Genomic DNA, 23,909 nt, shown 5'->3' with positions numbered 1-23,909 from the left:
GGGGTAATCCCACAGTGCTGTTAGGGGGTAATCCCACAGTGCTGTTAGGGGGTAATCCCACAGTGCTGTTAGGGGGTAATCCCACAGTGCTGTTAGGGGGTAATCCCACAGTGCTGTTAGGGGTAATACCACAGTGCTGTTAGGGGGTAATCCCACAGTGCTGTTAGGGGTAATCCCACAGTGCTGTTAGGGGGTAATCCCACAGTGCTGTTAGGGGTAATCCCACAGTGCTGTTAGGGGTAATCCCACAGTGCTGTTAGGGGTAATCCCACAGTGGTGTTACGGGGTAATCCCACAGTGCTGTTAGGGGGTAATCCCACAGTGCTGTTAGGGGGTAATCCCACAGTGCTGTTAGGGGTAATCCCACAGTGCTGTTAGGGGTAATCCCACAGTGCTGTTAGGGGGTAATCCCACAGTGCTGTTAGGGGGTAATCCCACAGTGTTGTTAGGGGATAATCCCACAGTGCTGTTAGGGGTAATCCCACAGTGCTGTTAGGGGTAATCCCACAGTGCTGTTAGGGGGTAATCCCACAGTGCTGTTAGAGGGTAATCCCACAGTGCTGTTAGGGGGTAATCCCAGAGTGCCATTAGGTGTAATCCCACAGTGCTGTTAGGGGTAATCCCACAGTGCTGTTAGGGGGTAATCCCACAGTGCTGCTAGGGGGTAATCCCAGAGTGCCATTAGGTGTAATCCCACAGTGCTGTTAGGGGTAATCCCACAGTGCTGTTAGGGGGTAATCCTACAGTGCTGTTAGGGGTAATCCCACAGTGCTGTTAGGGGGTAATCCCACAGTGCTGTTAGGGGGTAATCCCACAGTGCTGTTAGGGGTAATCCCACAGTGCTGTTAGGGGGTAATCCCACACTGCTGTTAGGGGTAATCCCACAGTGCTGTAAGGGGTAATCCCACAGTGCTGTTAGGGGTAATCCCACAGTGCTGTTAGGGGGTAATCACACAGTGCTGTTAGGGGTAATCCCACAGTGCTGTTAGGGGGTAATCCCACAGTGCTGTTAGGGGTAATCCCACAGTGCTGTTAGGGGTAATCCCACAGTGCTGTTAGGGGGTAATCCCACAGTGCTGTTAGGGGTAATCCCACAGTGCTGTTAGGGGGTAATCCCACAGTGCTGTTAGGGGGTAATCCCACAGTGCTGTTAGGGGTAATCCCACAGTGCTGTTAGGGGGTAATCCCACAGTGCTGTTAGGGGGTAATCCCACAGTGCTGTTAGGGAGTAATCACACAGTGCTGTTAGGGGTAATCCCACAGTGCTGTTAGGGGTAATCCCACAGTGCTGTTAGGGAGTAATCCCACAGTGCTGTTAGGGGTAATCCCACAGTGCTGTTAGGGGTAATCCCACAGTGCTGTTAGGGGTAATCCCACTGTGCTGTTAGGGAGTAATCACACAGTGCTGTTAGGGGTAATCCCACAGTGCTGTTAGGGAGTAATCCCACAGTGCTGTTAGGGGTAATCCCACAGTGCTGTTAGGGGTAATCCCACAGTGCTGTTAGGGGTAATCCCACAGTGCTGTTAGGGGGTAATCCCACAGTGCTGTTAGGGGGTAATCCCACAGTGCTGTTAGGGGTAATCCCACAGTGCTTTTAGGGGTAATCCCACAGTGCTTTTAGGGGTAATCCCACAGTGCTGTTAGGGGGTAATCCCACAGTGCTGTTAGGGGTAATCCCACAGTGCTGTTAGGGGTAATCCCACAGTGCTGTTAGGGGGTAATCACACAGTGCTGTTAGGGGGTAATCCCACAGTGCTGTTAGGGGGTAATCCCACAGTGCTGTTAGGGGTAATCCCACAGTGCTGTTAGGGGTAATCCCACAGTGCTGTTAGGGGGTAATCACACAGTGCTGTTAGGGGTAATCCCACAGTGCTGTTAGGGGGTAATCCCACACTGCTGTTAGGGGTAATCCCACAGTGCTTTTAGGGGTAATCCCACAGTGCTGTTAGGGGTAATCCCACAGTGCTTTTAGGGGTAATCCCACAGTGCTGTTAGGGGTAATCCCACAGTGCTGTTAGGGGGTAATCCCACAGTGCTGTTAGGGGTAATATCACAGTGCTGTTAGGGGGTAATCCCACAGTGCTGTTAGAGGGTAATCCCACAGTGCTGTTAGGGGTAATCCCACAGTGCTGTTAGGGGTAATACCACAGTGCTGTTAGGGGGTAATCCCACAGTGCTGTTAGAGGGTAATCCCACAGTGCTGTTAGGGGTAATCCCACAGTGCTGATAGGGCTAATCCCACAGTGCTGTTAGGGGGTAACCCCACAGTGCTGTTAGGGGGTAATCCCACAGTGCTGTTAGGGGGTAATCCCACAGTGCTCTTAGAGGGTAATCCCACAGAGCTGTTAGGGGTAATCCCACAGTGCTGTTAGGGGGTAATCCCACAGTGCTGTTAGGGGGTAATCCCACAGTGCTGTTAGGGGGTAATCCCACAGTGCTGCTGGGGTAATCCCACAGTGCTGTTAGGGGGTAATCCCACAGTGCTGTTAGAGGGTAATCCCACAGTGCTGTTAGAGGGTAATCCCACAGTGCTGTTAGGGGGTAATCCCACAGTGCTGTTAGGGGGTAATCCCACAGAGCTGTTAGGGGGTAATCCCACAGTGCTGTTAGGGGGTAATCCCACAGTGCTGTTAGGGGGTAATCCCACAGAGCTGTTAGGGGGTAATCCCACAGTGCTGTTAGGGGGTAATCCCACAGTGCTGTTACGGGGTAATCCCACAGTGCTGTTAGGGGGTAATCCTACAGTGCTGTTAGGGGTAATCCCACAGTGCTGTTAGGGGGTAATCCCACAGTGCTGTTAGGGGGTAATCCCACAGTGCTGTTAGGGGTAATCCCACAGTGCTGTTAGGGGGTAATCCCACAGTGCTGTTAGGGGTAATCCCACAGTGCTGTAAGGGGTAATCCCACAGTGCTGTTAGGGGTAATCCCACAGTGCTGTTAGGGGGTAATCACACAGTGCTGTTAGGGGTAATCCCACAGTGCTGTTAGGGGGTAATCCCACAGTGCTGTAAGGGGTAATCCCACAGTGCTGTTAGGGGTAATCCCACAGTGCTGTTAGGGGGTAATCACACAGTGCTGTTAGGGGTAATCCCACAGTGCTGTTAGGGGGTAATCCCACAGTGCTGTTAGGGGTAATCCCACAGTGCTGTTAGGGGGTAATCCCACAGTGCTGTTAGAGGGTAATCCCACAGTGCTGTTAGGGAGTAATCCCACAGTGCTGTTAGGGGGTAATCCCACAATGCTGTTAGGGGTAATCCCACAGTGCTTTTAGGGGTAATCCCACAGTGCTTTTAGGGGGTAATCCCACAGTGCTGTTAGGGGGTAATCCCACACTGCTGTTAGGGGTAATCCCACAGTGCTGTTAGGGGTAATCCCACAGTGCTTTTAGGGGTAATCCCACAGTGCTGTTAGGGGGTAATCCCACACTGCTGTTAGGGGTAATCCCACAGTGCTGTTAGGGGGTAATCCCACAGTGCTGTTAGAGGGTAATCCCACAGTGCTGTTAGGGGTAATCCCACAGTGCTGTTAGGGGTAATCCCACAGTGCTGTTAGGGGTAATACCACAGTGCTGTTAGGGGGTAATCCCACAGTGCTGTTAGAGGGTAATCCCACAGTGCTGTTAGGGGTAATCCCACAGTGCTGTTAGGGGGTAATCCCACAGTGCTGTTAGGGGGTAATCCCACAGTGCTCTTAGAGGGTAATCCCACAGAGCTGTTAGGGGCTAATCCCACAGTGCTGTTAGGGGGTAATCCCACAGTGCTGTTAGGGGGTAATCCCACAGTGCTCTTAGAGGGTAATCCCACAGAGCTGTTAGGGGTAATCCCACAGTGCTGTTAGGGGTAGTCCCACAGTGCTGTTAGGGGGTAATCCCACAGTGCTGTTAGGGGGTAATCCCACAATGCTCTTAGAGGGTAATCCCACAGAGCTGTTAGGGGTAATCCCACCGTGCTGTTAGGGGGTAATCACACAGTGATGTTAGGGGTAATCCCACAGTGCTGTTAGGGGTAATACCACAGTGCTGTTAGGGGGTAATCCCACAGTGCTGTTAGAGGGTAATCCCACAGTGCTGTTAGGGGTAATCCCACAGTGCTGATAGGGCTAATCCCACAGTGCTGTTAGGGGGTAATCCCACAGTGCTGATAGGGCTAATCCCACAGTGCTGTTAGGGGGTAATCCCACAGTGCTGTTAGGGGGTAATCCCACAGTGCTCTTAGAGGGTAATCCCACAGTGCTGTTAGGGGTAGTCCCACAGTGCTGTTAGGGGTAATCCCACAGTGCTGTTAGGGGTAATCCCACAGTGCTGTTAGGGGGTAATCCCACAGAGCTGTTAGGGGTAATCCCACAGTGCTGTTAGGGGTAATCCCACAGAGCTGTTAGGGGTAATCCCACAGTGCTGTTAGGGGGTAATCCCACAGTGCTGTTAGGGGGTAATCCCACAGTGCTGTTAGAGGGTAATCCCACAGTGCTGTTAGGGGGTAATCCCACAGTGCTGTTAGGGGTAATCCCACAGTGCTGTTAGGGGTAATCCCACAGTGCTGTTAGGGGGTAATCCCACAGAGCTGTTAGGGGGTAATCCCACAGTGCTGTTAGGGGGTAATCCCACAGTGCTGTTAGGGGGTAATCCCACAGAGCTGTTAGGGGGTAATCCCACAGTGCTGTTAGGGGGTAATCCCACAGTGCTGTTAGGGGGTAATCCCACAGAGCTGTTAGGGGGTAATCCCACAGAGCTGTTAGAGGGTAATCCCACAGAGCTGTTAGGGGGTAATCCCACAGTGCTGTTAGGGGTAATCCCACAGTGCTGTTAGGGGTAATCCCACAGTGATGTTAGGGATAATCCCACAGTGCTGTTAGGGGTAATCCCACTGTGCTGTTAGGGGTAATCCCACAGTGCTGTTAGGGGGTAATCCCACAGTGCTTTTAGAGGGTAATCCCACAGTGCTGTTAGGGGGTAATCCCACAGTGCTGTTAGGGGTAATCCCACAGAGCTTTTAGAGGGTAATCCCACAGTGATGTTAGGGGTAATCCCACAGTGCTGTTAGGGGTAATCCCACTGTGCTGTTAGGGGTAATCCCACAGTGCTGTTAGGGGTAATCCCACTGTGCTGTTAGGGGTAATCCCACAGTGCTGTTAGGGGTAATCCCACTGTGCTGTTAGGGGTAATCCCACAGTGCTGTTAGGGGGTAATCCCACAGTGCTGTTAGGGGTAATCCCACAGTGCTGTTAGGGATAATCCCACAGTGCTGTTAGGGGGTAATCCCACAGTGCTGTTAGGGGGTAATCCCACAGTGCTGTTAGGGGGTAATCCCACAGAACTGTTAGGGGGTAATCCCACAGTGCTGTTAGGGGGTAATCCCACAGTGCTGTTAGGGGGTAATCCCACAGTGCCATTAGGGGGTAATCCCACAGTGCTGTCAGGGGTAATCCCACAGTGCTGTTAGGCGTAATCCCACAGTGCTGTTAGGGGTAATCCCACAGTGCTGTTAGGGGGTAATCCCACAGTGCTGTTAGGGTAATCCCACAGTGCTGTTAGGGGGTAATCCCACAGTGCTGTTAGGGGGTAATCCCACAGTGCTGTTAGGGGGTAATCCCACAGTGCTGTTAGGGGTAATCCCACAGTGCTGTTAGGGGGTAATCCCACAGTGCTGTTAGGGGTAATCCCACAGTGCTGTTAGGGGGTAATCCCACAGTGCTGTTAGGGGTAATCCCACAGTGTTGTTAGGGGGTAATCCCACAGTGCTGTTAGGGGTAATCCCACAGTGCTGTTAGGGATAATCCCACAGTGCTGTTAGGGGGTAATCCCACAGTGCTGTTAGGGGGTAATCCCACAGTGCTGTTAGGGGGTAATCCCACAGAACTGTTAGGGGGTAATCCCACAGTGCTGTTAGGGGGTAATCCCACAGTGCTGTTAGGGGGTAATCCCACAGTGCCATTAGGGGGTAATCACACAGTGCTGTTAGGGGGTAATCCCACAGTGCTATCAGGGGTAATCCCACAGTGCTGTTAGGGGTAATCCCACAGTGCTGTTAGGGGTAATCCCACAGTGCTGTTAGGGGTAATCCCACAGTGTTGTTAGGGGGTAATCCCACAGTGCTGTTAGGGGGTAATCCCACAGTGCTGTTAGGGGGTAATCCCACAGTGCTGTTAGGGGTAATCCCACAGTGCTGTTAGGGGGTAATCACACAGTGCTGTTAGGGGTAATCCCACAGTGCTGATAGGGGTAATCGCACAGTGCTGTTAGGGGTAATCCCACAGTGTTGTTAGGGGGTAATCCCACAGTGCTGTTAGGGGTAATCCCACAGTGCTGATAGGGGTAATCCCACAGTGCTGTTAGGGGTAATACCACAGTGCTGTTAGGGGTAATCCCACAGTGCTGTTAGGGGGTAATCCCACAGTGCTGTTAGGGGGTAATCCCACAGTGCTGTTAGGGGTAATCCCACAGTGCCATTAGGAGTAATCCCACAGTGCTGTTAGGGGGTAATCCCACAGTGCTGTTAGGGGTAATCCCACAGTGTTGTTAGGGGGTAATCCCACAGAGCTGTTAGGGGGTAATCCCACAGTGCTGTTAGGGGTAATCCCACAGTGTTGTTAGGGGGTAATCCCACAGTGTTGTTAGGGTGGTAATCCCACAGTGCTGTTAGGGGGTAATCCCACAGTGCTGTTAGGGGGTAATCCCACAGTGCTGTTAGGGGGTAATCCCACAGTGCTGTTAGGGGGTAATCCCACAGTGCTGTTAGGGGGTAATCCCACAGTGCTGTTAGGGGTAATCCCACAGTGCCGTTAGGAGTAATCCCACAGTGCTGTTAGGGGGTAATCCCACAGTGCTGTTAGGGGGTAATCCCACAGTGCTGTTAGGGGGTAATCCCACAGTGCTGTTAGGGGTAATCCCACAGTGCTGTTAGGGGGTAATCCGACAGTGCCGTTAGTGGGTAATCCCACAGTGCTGTTAGGGGGTAATCGCACAGTGCTGTTAGGGGTAATCCCACAGTGCTGTTAGGGGTAATCCCACAGTGCTGTTAGGGGGTAATCCCACAGTGCTGTTAGGGGGTAATCCCACAGTGCTTGTTAGGGGTAATCCCACAGTGCTGTTAGGGGGTACTCCCACAGTGCTGTTAGGGGTAATCCCACAGTGCTGTTAGGGGTAATTCCACAGTGCTGTTAGGAGTAATCCCACAGTGCTGTTAGGGGGTAATCCCACAGTGCCGTTAGGCGGTAATCCCACAGTGCTGTTAGGGGGTAATCCCACAGTGCTGTTAGGGGGTCATCCCACAGTGCTGTTAGGGGGTAATCCCACAGTGCTGTTAGGGGGTAATTCCACAGTGCTGTTAGGGGTAATCCCACAGTGCTGTTAGGGGTAATCCCACAGTGCTGTTAGGGGGTAATCCCACAGTGCTGTTAGGGGGTAATCCCACACTGCTGTTAGGGGTAATCCCACAGTGCTGTTAGGGGGTAATCCCACAGTGCTGTAAGGGGTAATCCCACAGTGCTGTTAGGGGTAATCCCACAGTGCTGTTAGGGGGTAATCACACAGTGCTGTTAGGGGTAATCCCACAGTGCTGTTAGGGGGTAATCACACAGTGCTGTTAGGGGTAATACCACAGTGCTGTTAGGGGTAATCCCACAGTGCTGTTAGGGGGTAATCCCACAGTGCTGTTAGGGGGTAATCCCACAGTGCTGTTAGGGGTAATCCCACAGTGCTGTTAGGGGTAATCCCACAGTGCTGTTAGGGGTTAATCCCACAGTGCTGTTAGGGGTAATCGCACAGTGCTGTTAGGGGTAATCCCACAGTGCTGTTAGGGGGTAATCACACAGTGCTGTTAGGGGTAATACCACAGTGCTGTTAGGGGGTAATCCCACAGTGCTGTTAGGGGTAATCCCACAGTGCTGATAGGGCTAATCCCACAGTGCTGTTAGGGGGTAATCCCACAGTGCTGTTAGGGGGTAATCCCACAGTGCTGTTAGGGGGTAATCCCACAGTGCTGTTAGGGGTAATCCCACAGTGCTGTTAGGGGGTAATCCCACAGTGCTCTTAGAGGGTAATCCCACAGAGCTGTTAGGGGTAATCCCACAGTGCTGTTAGGGGGTAATCCCACAGTGCTGTTAGGGGGGTAATCCCACAGTGCTGTTAGGGGGTAATCCCACAGTGCTGTTAGGGGGTAATCCCACAGTGCTGTTAGGGGGTAATCCCACAGTGCTGTTAGGGGTAATCCCAAAGTGCTGTTAGGGGGTAATCCCACAGTGCTTTTAGAGGGTAATCCCACAGTGCTGTTAGAGGGTAATCCCACAGTGCTGTTAGGGGGTAATCCCACAGAGCTGTTAGGGGGTAATCCCACAGAGCTGTTAGGGGGTAATCGCACAGTGCTGTTAGGGGGTAATCCCACAGTGATGTTAGGGGTAATCCCACAGTGCTGTTAGGGGTAATCCCACTGTGCTGTTAGGGGTAATCCCACAGTGCTGTTAGGGGGTAATCCCACAGTGCTGTTAGGGGGTAATCCCACAGAGCTGTTAGGGGGTAATCCCACAGTGCTGTTAGGGGGTAATCCCACAGTGCTGTTAGGGATAATCCCACAGTGCTGTTAGGGGTAATCCCACAGTGCTGTTACGGGGTAATCCCACAGTGCTGTTAGGGGTAATCCCACAGAACTGTTAGGGGGTAATCCCACAGTGCTGTTAGGGGGTAATCCCACAGTGCTGTTAGGGGGTAATCCCACAGTGCTGTTAGGGGGTAATCCCACAGTGCCATTAGGGGGTAATCCCACAGTGCTGTCAGGGGTAATCCCACAGTGCTGTTAGGGGTAATCCCACAGTGCTGTTAGGGGTAATCCCACAGTGTTGTTAGGGGGTAATCCCACAGTGCTGTTAGGGGTAATCCCACAGTGCTGTTAGGGGTAATCCCACAGTGCTGTTAGGGGGTAATCACACAGTGCTGTTAGGTGTAATACCACAGTGCTGTTAGGGGTAATCCCACAGTGCTGTTAGGGGGTAATCCCACAGTGTTGTTAGGGGGTAATCCCACAGAGCTGTTAGGGGGTAATCCCACAGTGCTGTTAGGGGTAATCCCACAGTGTTGTTAGGGGGTAATCCCACAGTGTTGTTAGGGGGTAATCCCACAGTGCTGTTAGGGGGTAATCCCACAGTGCTGTTAGGGGGTAATCCCACAGTGCTGTTAGGGGTAATCCCACAGTGCTGTTAGGGGTAATCCCACAGTGCCGTTAGGAGTAATCCCACAGTGCTGTTAGGGGGTAATCCCACAGTGCTGTTAGGGGGTAATCCCACAGTGCTGTTAGGGGGTAATCCCACAGTGCTGTTAGGGGTAATCCCACAGTGCTGTTAGGGGGTAATCCGACAGTGCCGTTAGTGGGTAATCCCACAGTGCTGTTAGGGGGTAATCCCACAGTGCTGTTAGGGGTAATCCCACAGTGCTGTTAGGGGTAATCCCACAGTGCTGTTAGGGGGTAATCCCACAGTGCTGTTAGGGGGTAATCCCACAGTGCTTGTTAGGGGTAATCCCACAGTGCTGTTAGGGGGTAATCCCACAGTGCTGTTAGGGGTAATCCCACAGTGCTGTTAGGGGTAATTCCACAGTGCTGTTAGGGGTAATCCCACAGTGCTGTTAGGGGGTAATCCCACAGTGCCGTTAGGCGGTAATCCCACAGTGCTGTTAGGGGTAATCCCACAGTGCCGTTTGGGGTAAACCCACAATGCTGTTAGGGGGTAATCCCACAGTGCTGTTAGAGGTAATCCCACAGTGCTGTTAGGGGGTAATCCCACAGTGCCGTTAGGGGGTAATCCCACAGTGCTGTTAGGGGGTCATCCCACAGTGCTGTTAGGGGTAATCCCACAGTGCCGTTAAGGGGTAATCCCGCAGTGCTGTTAGGGAGTAATCCCACAGTGCTGTTAGGGGTAATCCCACAGTGCCGTTAAGGGTAATCCCACAGTGCTGTTAGGGGGTAATCCCACAGTTGCTGTTAGGGGGTAATCCCACAGTGCTGTTAGGGGTAATCCCACAGTGCTGTTAGGGGGTAATCCCACAGTGCTGTTAGTGGGTAATCCCACAGTGTTGTTAGGGGTAATCCCACAGTGCTGTTAGGGGGTAATCCCACAGTACTGTGAGAGGGTAATCCCACAGTGCTGTTAGGGGGTAATCCCACAGTGCTGTTAGGGGGTAATCCCACAGTGCTGTTAGGGGTAATCCCACAGTGCTGTTAGGGGGTAATCCCACAGTGCTGTTAGGGGTAATCCCACACTGTTGTTAGGGGTAATCTTACAGTGCTGTTAGGGGTAATCCCACAGTGCTGTTAGGGGGTAATCCCACAATGCTGTTAGGGGTAATCCCACAGTGCTGTCAGCGGGTAATCCCACAGTGCTGTTAGGGGGTAATCCCACAGTGCTGTTAGGGAGTAATCCCACAGTGCTGTTAGGGGGTAATATCACAGTGTTGTTAGGGGGTAATCCCACAGTGCTGTTAGGGGTAATCCCACAGTGTTGTTAGGGGGTAATCCCACAGTGCTGTTAGGGGGTAATCCCACAGTGCTGTTAGGGGTAATCCCACAGTGCTGTTAGGGGGTAATCCCACAGTGCTGTTAGGGGGTAATCCCACAGTGCTGTTAGGGGGGTAATCCCACAGTGCTGTTAGGGGGTAATCCCACAGTGCTGTTAGGGGGTAACCCCACAATGCTGTTAGGGGGTAATCCCACAGTGCTGTTAGGGGGTAATCCCACAGTGCTGTTAGGGGTAATCCCACAGTGCTGTTAGGGGGTAATCCCACAGTACTGTTAGGGGGTAATCCCACAGTGCTGTTAGGGGTAATCCCACAGTGCTGTTAGGGGTAATCCCACAGTGCTGTTAGGGGTAATCCCACAGTGCTGTTAGGGGTAATCCCACAGTGCTGTTAGGGGGTAATCCCACAGTACTGTTAGGGGGTAATCCCACAGTGCTGTTAGGGGTAATCCCACAGTGCTGTTAGGGGTAATCCCACAGTGCTGTTAGGGGTAATCCCACAGTGCTGTTAGGGGGTAATCCCACAGTACTGTTAGGGGTAATCCCACAGTGTTGTTAGGGGTAATCCCACAGTGCTGTTAGGGGTAATCCCACAGTGTTGTTAGGGGTAATCCCACAGTGCTGTTAGGGGTAATCCCACAGTGCTGTTAGGGGGTAATCCCACAGTGCTGTTAGGGGTAATCCCACAGTGCTGTTAGGGGTAATCCCACAGTGTTGTTAGGGGTAATCCCACAGTGCTGTTAGGGGTAATCCCACAGTGCTGTTAGGGGTAATCCCACAGTGCTGTTAGGGGTAATCCCACAGTGCTGTTAGGGGTAATCCCACAGTGCTGTTAGGGGGTAATCCCACAGTGCTGTTAGGGGTAATCCCACAGTGCTGTTAGGGGTAATCCCACAGTGTTGTTAGGGGTAATCCCACAGTGCTGTTAGGGGTAATCCCACAGTGCTGTTAGGGGTAATCCCACAGTGCTGTTAGGGGGTAATCCCACAGTGCTGTTAGGGGGTAATCCCACAGTGCTGTTAGTGATAATCCCACAGTGCTGTTAGCGGGTAATCCCACCGTGCCATTAGGGGTAATCCCACAGTGCCGTTAGGGGTAATCCCACAGTGCTGTTAGGGGTACTCCCACAGTGCTGTTAGGTGGTAATCCCACAGTGCTGTTAGGGGGTAATCCCACAGTGCTGTTAGGGGTAATCCCACAGTGCTGTTAGAGGGTAAACCCACAGTGCTGTTAGGGGGTAATCCCACAGTGCTGTTAGGGGTAATCCCACAGTGCTGTTAGGGGTAATCCCACAGTGCTGTTAGGGGTAATCCCACAGTACTGTTAGGGGGTAATCCCACAGTGCTGTTAGGGGGTAATCCCACAGTGCTATTAGGGTAGGGGGTAATCCCACAGTGCTGTTAGGGTTAATCCCACAGTGCTGTTAGGGGGGTAATCCCACAGTGCTGTTAGGGGGTAATCCCACAGTGCTGTTAGGGGGTAATCCCACAGTGCTGTTAGGGGGTAATCCTACAGTGCTGTTAGGGGGTAATCCCACAGTGCTGTTAGGGGTAATCCCACAGTGCTGTTAGGGGTAATCCTACAGTGCTGTTAGGGGGTAATCCCACAGTGTTGTTATGGGTAATCCCACAGTGCTGTTAGGGGTAATCCCACAGTGCTGTTAGGGGTAATCCCACAGTGCTGTTAGAGGGTAATCCCACAGTGCTGTTAGGGGGTAATCCCACAGTGCTGTTAGGGGTAATCCCACAGTGCTGTTAGGGGTAATCCCACAGTGCTGTTAGGGGGTAATCCCACAGTGCTGTTAGGGGTAATCCCACAGTGCTGTGAGGGGTAATCCCACAGTGTTGTTAGGGGTAATCCCACAGTGCTGTTAGGGGTAATCCCACAGTGCTGTTAGGGGTAATCCCACAGTGCTGTTAGGGGGTAATCCCACAGTGCTGTTAGGGGTAATCCCACAGTGCTGTTAGGGGTAATCCCACAGTGCCGTTAGGGCTAATCCCACAGTGCTGTTAGGGGTACTCCCACAGTGCTGTTAGGTGGTAATCCCACAGTGCTGTTAGGGGGTAATCCCACAGTGCTGTTAGGGGTAATCCCACAGTGCTGTTAGGGGGTAAACCCACAGTGCTGTTAGGGGGTAATCCCACAGTGCTGTTAGGGGTAATCCCACAGTGCTGTTAGGGGTAATCCCTCAGTACTGCTAGGGGGTAATCCCACAGTGCTGTTAGGGGGTAATCCCACAGTGCTGTTAGAGGGTAATCCCACAGTGCTGTTAGGGGGTAATCCCACAGTGCTATTAGGGGGTAATCCCACAGTGCTGTTAGGGGTAATCCCACAGTGCTGTTAGGGCGTAATCCGACAGTGCCGTTAGGGGGTAATCCCACAGTGCTGTTAGGGGGTAATCCCACAGTGCTGTTAGGGGTAATCCCACAGTGCTGTTAGGGGTAATCCCACAGTGCTGTTAGGGGGTAATCCCACAGTGCTGTTAGGGGGTAATCCCACAGTGCTGTTAGGGGGTAATCCCACAGTGCTGTTAGGGGTAATCCCACAGTGCTGTTAGGGGTAATCCCACAGTGCTGTTAGGGGTAATTCCACAGTGCTGTTAGTGGTAATCCCACAGTGCTGTTAGGGGGTAATCCCACAGTGCCGTTAGGGGGTAATCCCACAGTGCTGTTAGGGGTAATCCCACAGTGCCATTTGGGGTAAACCCACAGTGCTGTTAGGGGGTAATCCCACAGTGCTGTTAGAGGTAATCCCACAGTGCTGTTAGGGGGTAATCCCACAGTGCCGTTAGGGGGTAATCCCACAGTGCTGTTAGGGGGTAATCCCACAGTGCTGTTAGGGAGTAATCCCACAGTGCTGTTAGGGGTAATCCCACAGTGCCATTACGGGGTAATCCCGCAGTGCTGTTAGGGAGTAATCCCACAGTGCTGTTAGGGGTATCCCCACAGTGCCGTTAAGGGGTAATCCCACAGTGGTGTTAGGGGGTAATCCCACAGTGCTGTTAGGGGGTAATCCCACAGTGCCGTTAAGGGGTAATCCCACAGTGGTGTTAGAGGGTAATCCCACAGTGCTGTTAGGGGTAATCCCACAGTGCTGTTAGGGGGTAATCCCACAGTGCTGTTAGGGGTAATCCCACAGTGCCATTAAGGGGTAATCCCGCAGTGCTGTTAGGGAGTAATCCCACAGTGCTGTTAGGGGTAACCCCACAGTGCCGTTAAGGGGTAATCCCACAGTGGTGTTAGGGGGTAATCCCACAGCGCTGTTAGGGGTAATCCCACAGTGCTGTTAGGTGGTAATCCCACAGTGCCGTTAAGGGGTAATCCCACAGTGGTGTTAGAGGGTAATCCCACAGTGCTGTTAGGGGTAATCCCACAGTGCTGTTAGGGGGTAATCCCACAGTGCTGTTAGGGGGTAATCCCACAGTGCTGTCAGGGGTTAATCCCACAGTACTGTTAGAGGGTAATCCCACAGTGCCGTTAGGGGGTAATCCCACAGTGCCGTTAGGGGGTAATCCCACAGTGCTGTTAGGGGGTAATCCCACAGTGCTGTTAGAGGGTAATCCCACAGTGCTGTTAGGGGTAATCCCACAGTACTGTTAGAGGGTAATCCCACAGTGCCGTTAGGGGGTAATCCCACAGTGCTGTTAGGGGGTAATCCCACATTACTGTTAGAGGGTAATCCCACAGTGCTGTTAGGGGTAATCCCACAGTGCTGTTAGGGGGTAATCCCACAGTGCTGTGAGGGGGTAATCCCACAGTGCTGTTAGGGGTAATCCCACAGTGCCGTTAGGGGTAATCCCACAGTGCTGTTAGGGGTAATCCCACAGTACTGTTAGGGGGTAATCCCACAGTACTGTTAGGGGGTAATCCCACAGTGCTGTTAGGGGGTAATCCCACAGTGCTGTTCGAGGGTAATCCCACAGTGCTGTTAGGGGGTAATCCCACAGTGCCGTTAGGGGTAATCACACAGTGCTGTTAGGGGTAATCCCACAGTACTGTAAGGGGGTAATCCCAGAGTGCTGTTAGGGGTAATCCCACAGTGCTGTTCGAGGGTAATCCCACAGTGCTGTTAGGGGGTAATCCCACAGTGCCGTTAGGGGTAATCACACAGTGCTGTTAGGGGTAATCCCACAGTACTGTAAGGGGGTAATCCCAGAGTGCTTTTAGGGGGTAATCCCACAGTGCTGTTAGGGGTAATCACACATTGCTGTTAGGGGTAATCCCACAGTACTGTAAGGGGGTAATCACAGAGTGCTGTTAGGGGGTAATCCCACAGTACTGTAAGGGGGTAATCCCACAGTGCTGTTAGGGGTAATCCCACAGTGCTGTTCGAGGGTAATCCCACAGTGCTGTTAGGGGGTAATCCCACAGTGCCGTTAGGGGTAATCACACAGTGCTGTTAGGGGTAATCCCACAGTACTGTAAGGGGGTAATCCCAGAGTGCTGTTAGGGGGTAATCCCACAGTGCTGTTAGGGGGTAATCCCACAGTGTTGTTAGGGGTAATCCCACAGTGCTGTTAGGGGTAATCCCACAGTGCCGTTAGGGGGTAATCCCACAGTGCTGTTAGGGGGTAATCCCACAGTGCTGTTAGGGGTAATCCCACAGTGCTGTTAGGGGGTAATCCCACAGTGCTGTTAGGGGGTAATCCCACAGTGCTGTTAGGGGGTAATCTCACAGTGCTGTTAGGAGGTAATCCCACAGTGCCGTTAGGGGGTAATCCCACAGTGCTGTTAGGGGGTAATCCCACAGTGCTGTTAGGGGGTAATCCCACAGTGCTGTTAGGGGTAATCTCACAGTGCTGTTAGGGGGTAATCCCACAGTGCTGTTAGGGGGTAATCCCACAGTGCTGTTAGGGGGTAATCCCACAGTGCTGTTAGGGGGTAATCTCACAGTGCTGTTAGGAGGTAATCCCACAGTGCCGTTAGGGGGTAATCCCACAGTGCTGTTAGGGGGTAATCCCACAGTGCCGTCAGGGGGTAATCCCACAGTGCTGTTAGGGGGTAATCCCACAGTGCTGTTCGGGGGTAATCTCACAGTGCTGTTAGGGGTAATCCCACAGTGCTGTTAGGGGGTAATCCCACAGTGCTGTTAAGGGGTAATCCCACAGTGCTGTTAGGGGGTAATCCCACAGTGCTGTTAGGGGTAATCGCACACTGCTGTTAGGGGGTAATCCCGCAGTGCTGTTAGGGGTAATCGCACAGTGCTGTTAGGGGGTAATCCCACAGTGCTGGTCGGGGGTAATCCCACAGTGCTGTTAGGGGGTAATCCCACAGTGCTGTTAGGGGGTAATCCCACAGTGCTGTTAGGGGTAATCCCACAGTGCTGTTAGGGGGTAATCCCACAGTGTTGTTAGGGGTAATCCCACAGTGCTGTTAGAAGTAATCCCACAGTGCTGTTAGGGGGTAATCCCACAGTGCTGTTAGGGGGTAATCCCACAGTGCTGTTAGGGGGTAATCCCACAGTGCTGTTAGGGAGTAATCCCACAGTGCTGTTAGGGGTAATCCCACAGTGCTGTTAGGGGTAATTCCACAGTGCTGTTAGGGAGTAATCCCACAGTGTTGTTAGGGGGTAATCCCACAGTGCTGTTAGGGGGTAATCCCACAGTGCTGTTAGGGGGTAATCCCACAGTACTGTTAGGGGGTAATCCCACAGTGCAGTTAGAGGGTAATCCCCCAGTGCTGTTAGGGGTAATCCCACAGTACTGTTAGATTGTAATCCCACAGTGCCGTTAGGGGGTAATCCCACAGTGCTGTTAGGGGGTAATCCCACAGTACTGTTAGAGGGTAATCCCACAGTGCTGTTAGGGGTAATCCCACAGTGCTGTTGGGGGGTAATCCCACAGTGCTGTTAGGGGGTAATCCCACAGTGCTGTTAGGGGTAATCCCACAGTGCTGTTAGGGGGTAATCCCACGGTGCTGTTAGGGGGGTAATCCCACAGTGCTGTTAGGGGGTAATCCCACAGTGCTGTTAGAGGGTAATCCCACAGTGTTGTTAGGGGTAATCCCACAGTGCTGTTAGGGGTAATCCCACAGTGCTGTTAGGGGGTAATCCCACAGTGCTGTTAGGGGTAATCCCACAGTGCTGTTAGGGGGTAATCCCACAGTGCTGTTAGGGGGTAATCCCACAGTGCTGTTCGGGAGTAATCCCACAGTGCTGTTAGGGGGTAATCCCACAGTGTTGTTAGGGGGTAATCCCACAGTGCTGTTAGGGGTAATTCCACAGTGCTGTTAGGGGTAATCCCACAGTGCTGTTAGGGGGTAATCCCACAGTGCCGTTAGGGGGTAATCCCACAGTGCTGTTAGGGGTAATCCCACAGTGCTGTTTGGGGTAAACCCACAGTGCTGTTAGGGGGTAATCCCACAGTGCTGTTAGGGGGTAATCCCACAGTGCTGTTAGGGGGTAATCCCACAGTGCTGTTAGAGGTAATCCCACAGTGCTGTTAGGGGGTAATCCCACAGTGCTGTTAGGGGGTAATCCCACGGTGCTGTTAGAGGTAATCCCACAGTGCTGTTAGGGGTAATCCCACAGTGCTGTTTGGGGTAAACCCACAGTGCTGTTAGGGGGTAATCCCACAGTGCTGTTAGGGGGTAATCCCACAGTGCTGTTAGGGGGTAATCCCACAGTGCTGTTAGAGGTAATCCCACAGTGCTGTTAGGGGTAATCCCACAGTGCCGTTAGGGGGTAATCCCACAGTGCTGCTAGGGGTAATCCCACAGTGCTTTTAGGGGGTAATCCCACAGTGCTGTTAGGGGGTAATCCCACAGTGCTGTTAGGGGGTAATCCCACAGTGCTGTTAGGGGGTAATCCCACAGTGCTGTTAGGGGGTAATCCCACAGTACTGTTAGGGGGTAATCCCACAGTGCTGTTAGGGGTAATCCCACAGTGCTGTTAGGGGTAATCCCACAGTGCTGTTAGGGGTAATCCCACAGTGCTGTTAGGGGTACTCCCACAGTGCTGTTAGGGGGTAATCCCACAGTACTGTTAGGGGGTAATCCCACAGTGCTGTTAGGGGTAATCCCACAGTGCTGTTAGGGGTAATCCCACAGTGCTGTTAGGGGTAATCCCACAGTGCTGTTAGGGGGTAATCCCACAGTACTGTTAGGGGTAATCCCACAGTGTTGTTAGGGGTAATCCCACAGTGCTGTTAGGGGTAATCCCACAGTGTTGTTAGGGGTAATCCCACAGTGCTGTTAGGGGTAATCCCACAGTGCTGTTAGGGGGTAATCCCACAGTGCTGTTAGGGGTAATCCCACAGTGCTGTTAGGGGTAATCCCACAGTGTTGTTAGGGGTAATCCCACAGTGCTGTTAGGGGTAATCCCACAGTGCTGTTAGGGGTAATCCCACAGTGCTGTTAGGGGTAATCCCACAGTGCTGTTAGGGGGTAATCCCACAGTGCTGTTAGGGGTAATCCCACAGTGCTGTTAGGGGTAATCCCACAGTGTTGTTAGGGGTAATCCCACAGTGCTGTTAGGGGTAATCCCACAGTGCTGTTAGGGGTAATCCCACAGTGCTGTTAGGGGGTAATCCCACAGTGCTGTTAGGGGGTAATCCCACAGTGCTGTTAGTGATAATCCCACAGTGCTGTTAGCGGGTAATCCCACCGTGCTGTTAGAGGGTAAACCCACAGTGCTGTTAGGGGGTAATCCCACAGTGCTGTTAGTGATAATCCCACAGTGCTGTTAGGGGGTAATCCCACAGTGCTGTTAGAGGGTAATCCCACAGTGCTGTTAGGGGGTAATCCCACAGTGCTATTAGGGGGTAATCCCACAGTGCTGTTAGGGGTAATCCCACAGTGCTGTTAGGGCGTAATCCGACAGTGCCGTTAGGGGGTAATCCCACAGTGCTGTTAGGGGGTAATCCCACAGTGCTGTTAGGGGTAATCCCACAGTGCTGTTAGGGGTAATCCCACAGTGCTGTTAGGGGGTAATCCCACAGTGCTGTTAGGGGGTAATCCCACAGTGCTGTTAGGGGGTAATCCCACAGTGCTGTTAGGGGTAATCCCACAGTGCTGTTAGGGGTAATCCCACAGTGCTGTTAGGGGTAATTCCACAGTGCTGTTAGTGGTAATCCCACAGTGCTGATAGGGGGTAATCCCACAGTGCCGTTAGGGGGTAATCCCACAGTGCTGTTAGGGGTAATCCCACAGTGCCATTTGGGGTAAACCCACAGTGCTGTTAGGGGGTAATCCCACAGTGCTGTTAGAGGTAATCCCACAGTGCTGTTAGGGGGTAATCCCACAGTGCCGTTAGGGGGTAATCCCACAGTGCTGTTAGGGGGTAATCCCACAGTGCTGTTAGGGAGTAATCCCACAGTGCAGTTAGGGGGTAATCCCACAGTGCTGTTAGGGGTAATCCCACAGTGCCATTACGGGGTAATCCCGCAGTGCTGTTAGGGGGTAATCTCACAGTGCTGTTAGGGGTAATCCCACAGTGCTGTTAGGGGTATCCCCACAGTGCCGTTAAGGGGTAATCCCACAGTGGTGTTAGGGGGTAATCCCACAGTGCTGTTAGGGGTAATCCCACAGTGCTGTTAGGGGGTAATCCCACAGTGCCGTTAAGGGGTAATCCCACAGTGCTGTTAGGGGGTAATCCCACAGTGGTGTTAGAGGGTAATCCCACAGTGCTGTTAGGGGTAATCCCACAGTGCTGTTAGGGGGTAATCCCACAGTGCTGTTAGGGGTAATCCCACAGTGCCATTAAGGGGTAATCCCGCAGTGCTGTTAGGGAGTAATCCCACAGTGCTGTTAGGGGTAACCCCACAGTGCCGTTAAGGGGTAATCCCACAGTGGTGTTAGGGGGTAATCCCACAGTGCTGTTAGGGGTAATCCCACAGTGCTGTTAGGTGGTAATCCCACAGTGCCGTTAAGGGGTAATCCCACAGTGGTGTTAGAGGGTAATCCCACAGTGCTGTTAGGGGTAATCCCAAAGTGCTGTTAGGGGGTAATCCCACAGTGCTGTTAGGGGGTAATCCCACAGTGCTGTCAGGGGTTAATCCCACAGTACTGTTAGAGGGTAATCCCACAGTGCCGTTAGGGGGTAATCCCACAGTGCCGTTAGGGGGTAATCCCACAGTGCTGTTAGGGGGTAATCCCACAGTGCTGTTAGAGGGTAATCCCACAGTGCTGTTAGGGGTAATCCCACAGTACTGTTAGAGGGTAATCCCACAGTGCCGTTAGGGGGTAATCCCACAGTGCTGTTAGGGGGTAATCCCACATTACTGTTAGAGGGTAATCCCACAGTGCTGTTAGGGGTAATCCCACAGTGCTGTTAGGGGTAATCCCACAGTGCTGTGAGGGGGTAATCCCACAGTGCTGTTAGGGGTAATCCCACAGTGCCGTTAGGGGTAATCCCACAGTGCTGTTAGGGGTAATCCCACAGTACTGTTAGGGGGTAATCACACAGTGCTGTTAGGGGGTAATCCCACAGTGCTGTTCGAGGGTAATCCCACAGTGCTGTTAGGGGGTAATCCCACAGTGCCGTTAGGGGTAATCACACAGTGCTGTTAGGGGTAATCCCACAGTACTGTAAGGGGGTAATCCCAGAGTGCTGTTAGGGGTAATCCCACAGTGCTGTTCGAGGGTAATCCCACAGTGCTGTTAGGGGGTAATCCCACAGTGCCGTTAGGGGTAATCACACAGTGCTGTTAGGGGTAATCCCACAGTACTGTAAGGGGGTAATCCCAGAGTGCTGTTTGGGGGTAATCCCACAGTGCTGTTAGGGGTAATCACACAGTGCTGTTAGGGGTAATCCCACAGTACTGTAAGGGGGTAATCACAGAGTGCTGTTAGGGGGTAATCCCACAGTACTGTAATGGGGTAATCCCACAGTGCTGTTAGGGGTAATCCCACAGTGCTGTTCGAGGGTAATCCCAGAGTGCTGTTAGGGGGTAATCCCACAGTGCTGTTAGGGATAATCCCACAGTGCTGTTAGGGGGTAATCCCACAGTGTTGTTAGGGGTAATCCCACAGTGCTGTTAGGGGTAATCCCACAGTGCCGTTAGGGGGTAATCCCACAGTGCTGTTAGGGGGTAATCCCACAGTGCTGTTAGGGGTAATCCCACAGTGCTGTTAGGGGGTAATCCCACAGTGCTGTTAGGGGGTAATCCCACAGTGCTGTTAGGGGGTAATCTCACAGTGCTGTTAGGAGGTAATCCCACAGTGCCGTTAGGGGGTAATCCCACAGTGCTGTTAGGGGGTAATCCCACAGTGCTGTTAGGGGGTAATCCCACAGTGCTGTTAGGGGTAATCTCACAGTGCTGTTAGGGGGTAATCCCACAGTGCTGTTAGGGGGTAATCCCACAGTGCTGTTAGGGGGTAATCCCACAGTGCTGTTAGGGGGTAATCTCACAGTGCTGTTAGGAGGTAATCCCACAGTGCCGTTAGGGGGTAATCCCACAGTGCTGTTAGGGGGTAATCCCACAGTGCCGTCAGGGGGTAATCCCACAGTGCTGTTAGGGGGTAATCCCACAGTGCTGTTCGGGGGTAATCTCACAGTGCTGTTAGGGGTAATCCCACAGTGCTGTTAGGGGGTAATCCCACAGTGCTGTTAAGGGGTAATCCCACAGTGCTGTTAGGGGGTAATCCCACAGTGCTGTTAGGGGTAATCGCACAGTGCTGTTAGGGGGTAATCCCGCAGTGCTGTTAGGGGTAATCGCACAGTGCTGTTAGGGGGTAATCCCACAGTGCTGGTCGGGGGTAATCCCACAGTGCTGTTAGGGGGTAATCCCACAGTGCTGTTAGGGGGTAATCCCACAGTGCTGTTAGGGGTAATCCCACAGTGCTGTTAGGGGGTAATCCCACAGTGTTGTTAGGGGTAATCCCACAGTGCTGTTAGAAGTAATCCCACAGTGCTGTTAGGGGGTAATCCCACAGTGCTGTTAGGGGGTAATCCCACAGTGCTGTTAGGGGGTAATCCCACAGTGCTGTTAGGGAGTAATCCCACAGTGCTGTTAGGGGTAATCCCACAGTGCTGTTAGGGGTAATTCCACAGTGCTGTTAGGGAGTAATCCCACAGTGTTGTTAGGGGGTAATCCCACAGTGCTGTTAGGGGGTAATCCCACAGTGCTGTTAGGGGGTAATCCCACAGTACTGTTAGGGGGTAATCCCGCAGTGCAGTTAGAGGGTAATCCCCCAGTGCTGTTAGGGGTAATCCCACAGTACTGTTAGATTGTAATCCCACAGTGCTGTTAGGGGTAATCCCACAGTGCCGTTAGGGGGTAATCCCACAGTACTGTTAGAGGGTAATCCCACAGTGCTGTTAGGGGTAATCCCACAGTGCTGTTGGGGGGTAATCCCACAGTGCTGTTAGGGGGTAATCCCACAGTGCTGTTAGGGGTAATCCCACAGTGCTGTTAGGGGGTAATCCCACGGTGCTGTTAGGGGTAATCCCACAGTACTGTTAGAGGGTAATCCCACAGTACTGTTAGAGGGTAATCCCACAGTGCTGTTAGGGGTAATCCCACAGTGCTGTTGGGGGGTAATCCCACAGTGCTGTTAGGGGGTAATCCCACAGTGCTGTTAGGGGTAATCCCACAGTGCTGTTAGGGGGTAATCCCACGGTGCTGTTAGGGGGGTAATCCCACAGTGCTGTTAGGGGGTAATCCCACAGTGCTGTTAGAGGGTAATCCCACAGTGTTGTTAGGGGTAATCCCACAGTGCTGTTAGGGGTAATCCCACAGTGCTGTTAGGGGGTAATCCCACAGTGCTGTTAGGGGTAATCCCACAGTGCTGTTAGGGGGTAATCCCACAGTGCTGTTAGGGGGTAATCCCACAGTGCTGTTCGGGAGTAATCCCACAGTGCTGTTAGGGGGTAATCCCACAGTGTTGTTAGGGGGTAATCCCACAGTGCTGTTAGGGGTAATTCCACAGTGCTGTTAGGGGTAATCCCACAGTGCTGTTAGGGGGTAATCCCACAGTGCCGTTAGGTGGTAATCCCACAGTGCTGTTAGGGGTAATCCCACAGTGCTGTTTGGGGTAAACCCACAGTGCTGTTAGGGGGTAATCCCACAGTGCTGTTAGGGGGTAATCCCACAGTGCTGTTAGGGGGTAATCCCACAGTGCTGTTAGAGGTAATCCCACAGTGCTGTTAGGGGGTAATCCCACAGTGCCGTTAGGGGGTAATCCCACAGTGCTGTTAGGGGTAATCCCACAGTGCTTTTAGGGGGTAATCCCACAGTGCTGTTAGGGGGTAATCCCACAGTGCTGTTAGGGGGTAATCCCACAGTGCTGTTAGGGGGTAATCCCACAGTGCTGTTAGGGGGTAATCCCGCAGTGCTGTTAGGGGTAATCCCACAGCGCCGTTAAGGGGTAATCCCGCAGTGCTGTTAGGGAGTAATCCCACAGTGCTGTTAGGGGTAATCCCACAGTGCCGTTAAGGGGTAATCCCACAGTGCTGTTAGGGGTAATCCCACAGTGCTGTTAGGGGTAATCCCACAGTGGTGTTAGAGGGTAATCCCACAGTGCTGTTAGGGGGTAATCCCACAGTGCTGTGAGGGGTAATCCCACAGTGCTGTTAGGGGGTAATCCCACAGTACTGTTAGAGGGTAATCCCACTGTGCCGTTAGGGGGTAATCCCACAGTGCCGTTAGGGGGTAATCCCACAGTGCTGTTAGGGGGTAATCCCACAGTGCTGTTAGAGGGTAATCCCACAGTGCTGTTAGAGGGTAATCCCACAGTGCTGTTAGGGGGTAATCCCACATTACTGTTAGAGGGTAATCCCACAGTGCCGTTAGGGGGTAATCCCACAGTGCTGTTAGATGGTAATCCCACAGTGCTGTTCGGGGTAATCCCACAGTGCTGTTAGGGGGCAATCCCACAGTGCTGATAGGGGGGTAATCCCACAGTGCTGTTAGGGGGTAATCCCACAGTGCTGTTAGGGGTAATCCCACAGTGCTGTTAGGGGGTAATCCCACAATGCTGTTCGGGGTAATCCCACACTGTTGTTAGGGGTAATCCCACAGTGCTGTTAGGGGTAATCCCACAGTGCTGTTAGGGGGTAATCCCACAATGCTGTTCGGGGTAATCCCACAGTGCTGTTAGGGGGTAATCCCACAGTGCTGTTAGGGGCTAATCCCACAGTGCTGTTAGGGAGTAATCCCACAGTGCTGTTAGGGGGTAATCCCACAGTGCTGTTAGGGGGTAATCCCACAGTGCTGTTAGGGGTAATCCCACAGTGTTGTTAGGGGGTAATCCCACAGTGCTGTTAGGGGTAATCCCACAGTGTTGTTAGGGGGTAATCCCACAGTGCTGTTAGGGGGTAATCCCGCAGTGCTGTTAGGGGGTAATCCCACAGTGCTGTTAGGGGTAATCCCACAGTGCTGTTAGGGGGTAATCCCACAGTGCTGTTACGGGTAATCCCACAGTGCTGTTAGGGGGTAATCCCACAGTGCTGTTAGGGGTAATCCCACAGTGCT

General features: G+C 52.6%; 1 protein-coding gene across 2 annotated transcripts in view; it reads left to right on the top strand.

Moving 5' to 3' along the window:
* LOC147095740 (ras/Rap GTPase-activating protein SynGAP-like) overlaps window positions 1–23,909 on the top strand; it is a 756,836-nt gene that overhangs the window by 88,215 nt on the left and 644,712 nt on the right. The window lies entirely within an intron of this gene.

The sequence above is a fragment of the Somniosus microcephalus genome, unplaced genomic scaffold (assembly GCF_052327205.1).
Source record: "Somniosus microcephalus isolate GS21.2 unplaced genomic scaffold, FLI_Smic_1.0 unresolved_chr1, whole genome shotgun sequence".
Taxonomy (NCBI): domain Eukaryota; kingdom Metazoa; phylum Chordata; class Chondrichthyes; order Squaliformes; family Somniosidae; genus Somniosus; species Somniosus microcephalus.
The sequence above is the reverse complement of the archived record's forward strand: the minus strand, read 5'-3'. Positions and strand labels throughout refer to the sequence as shown.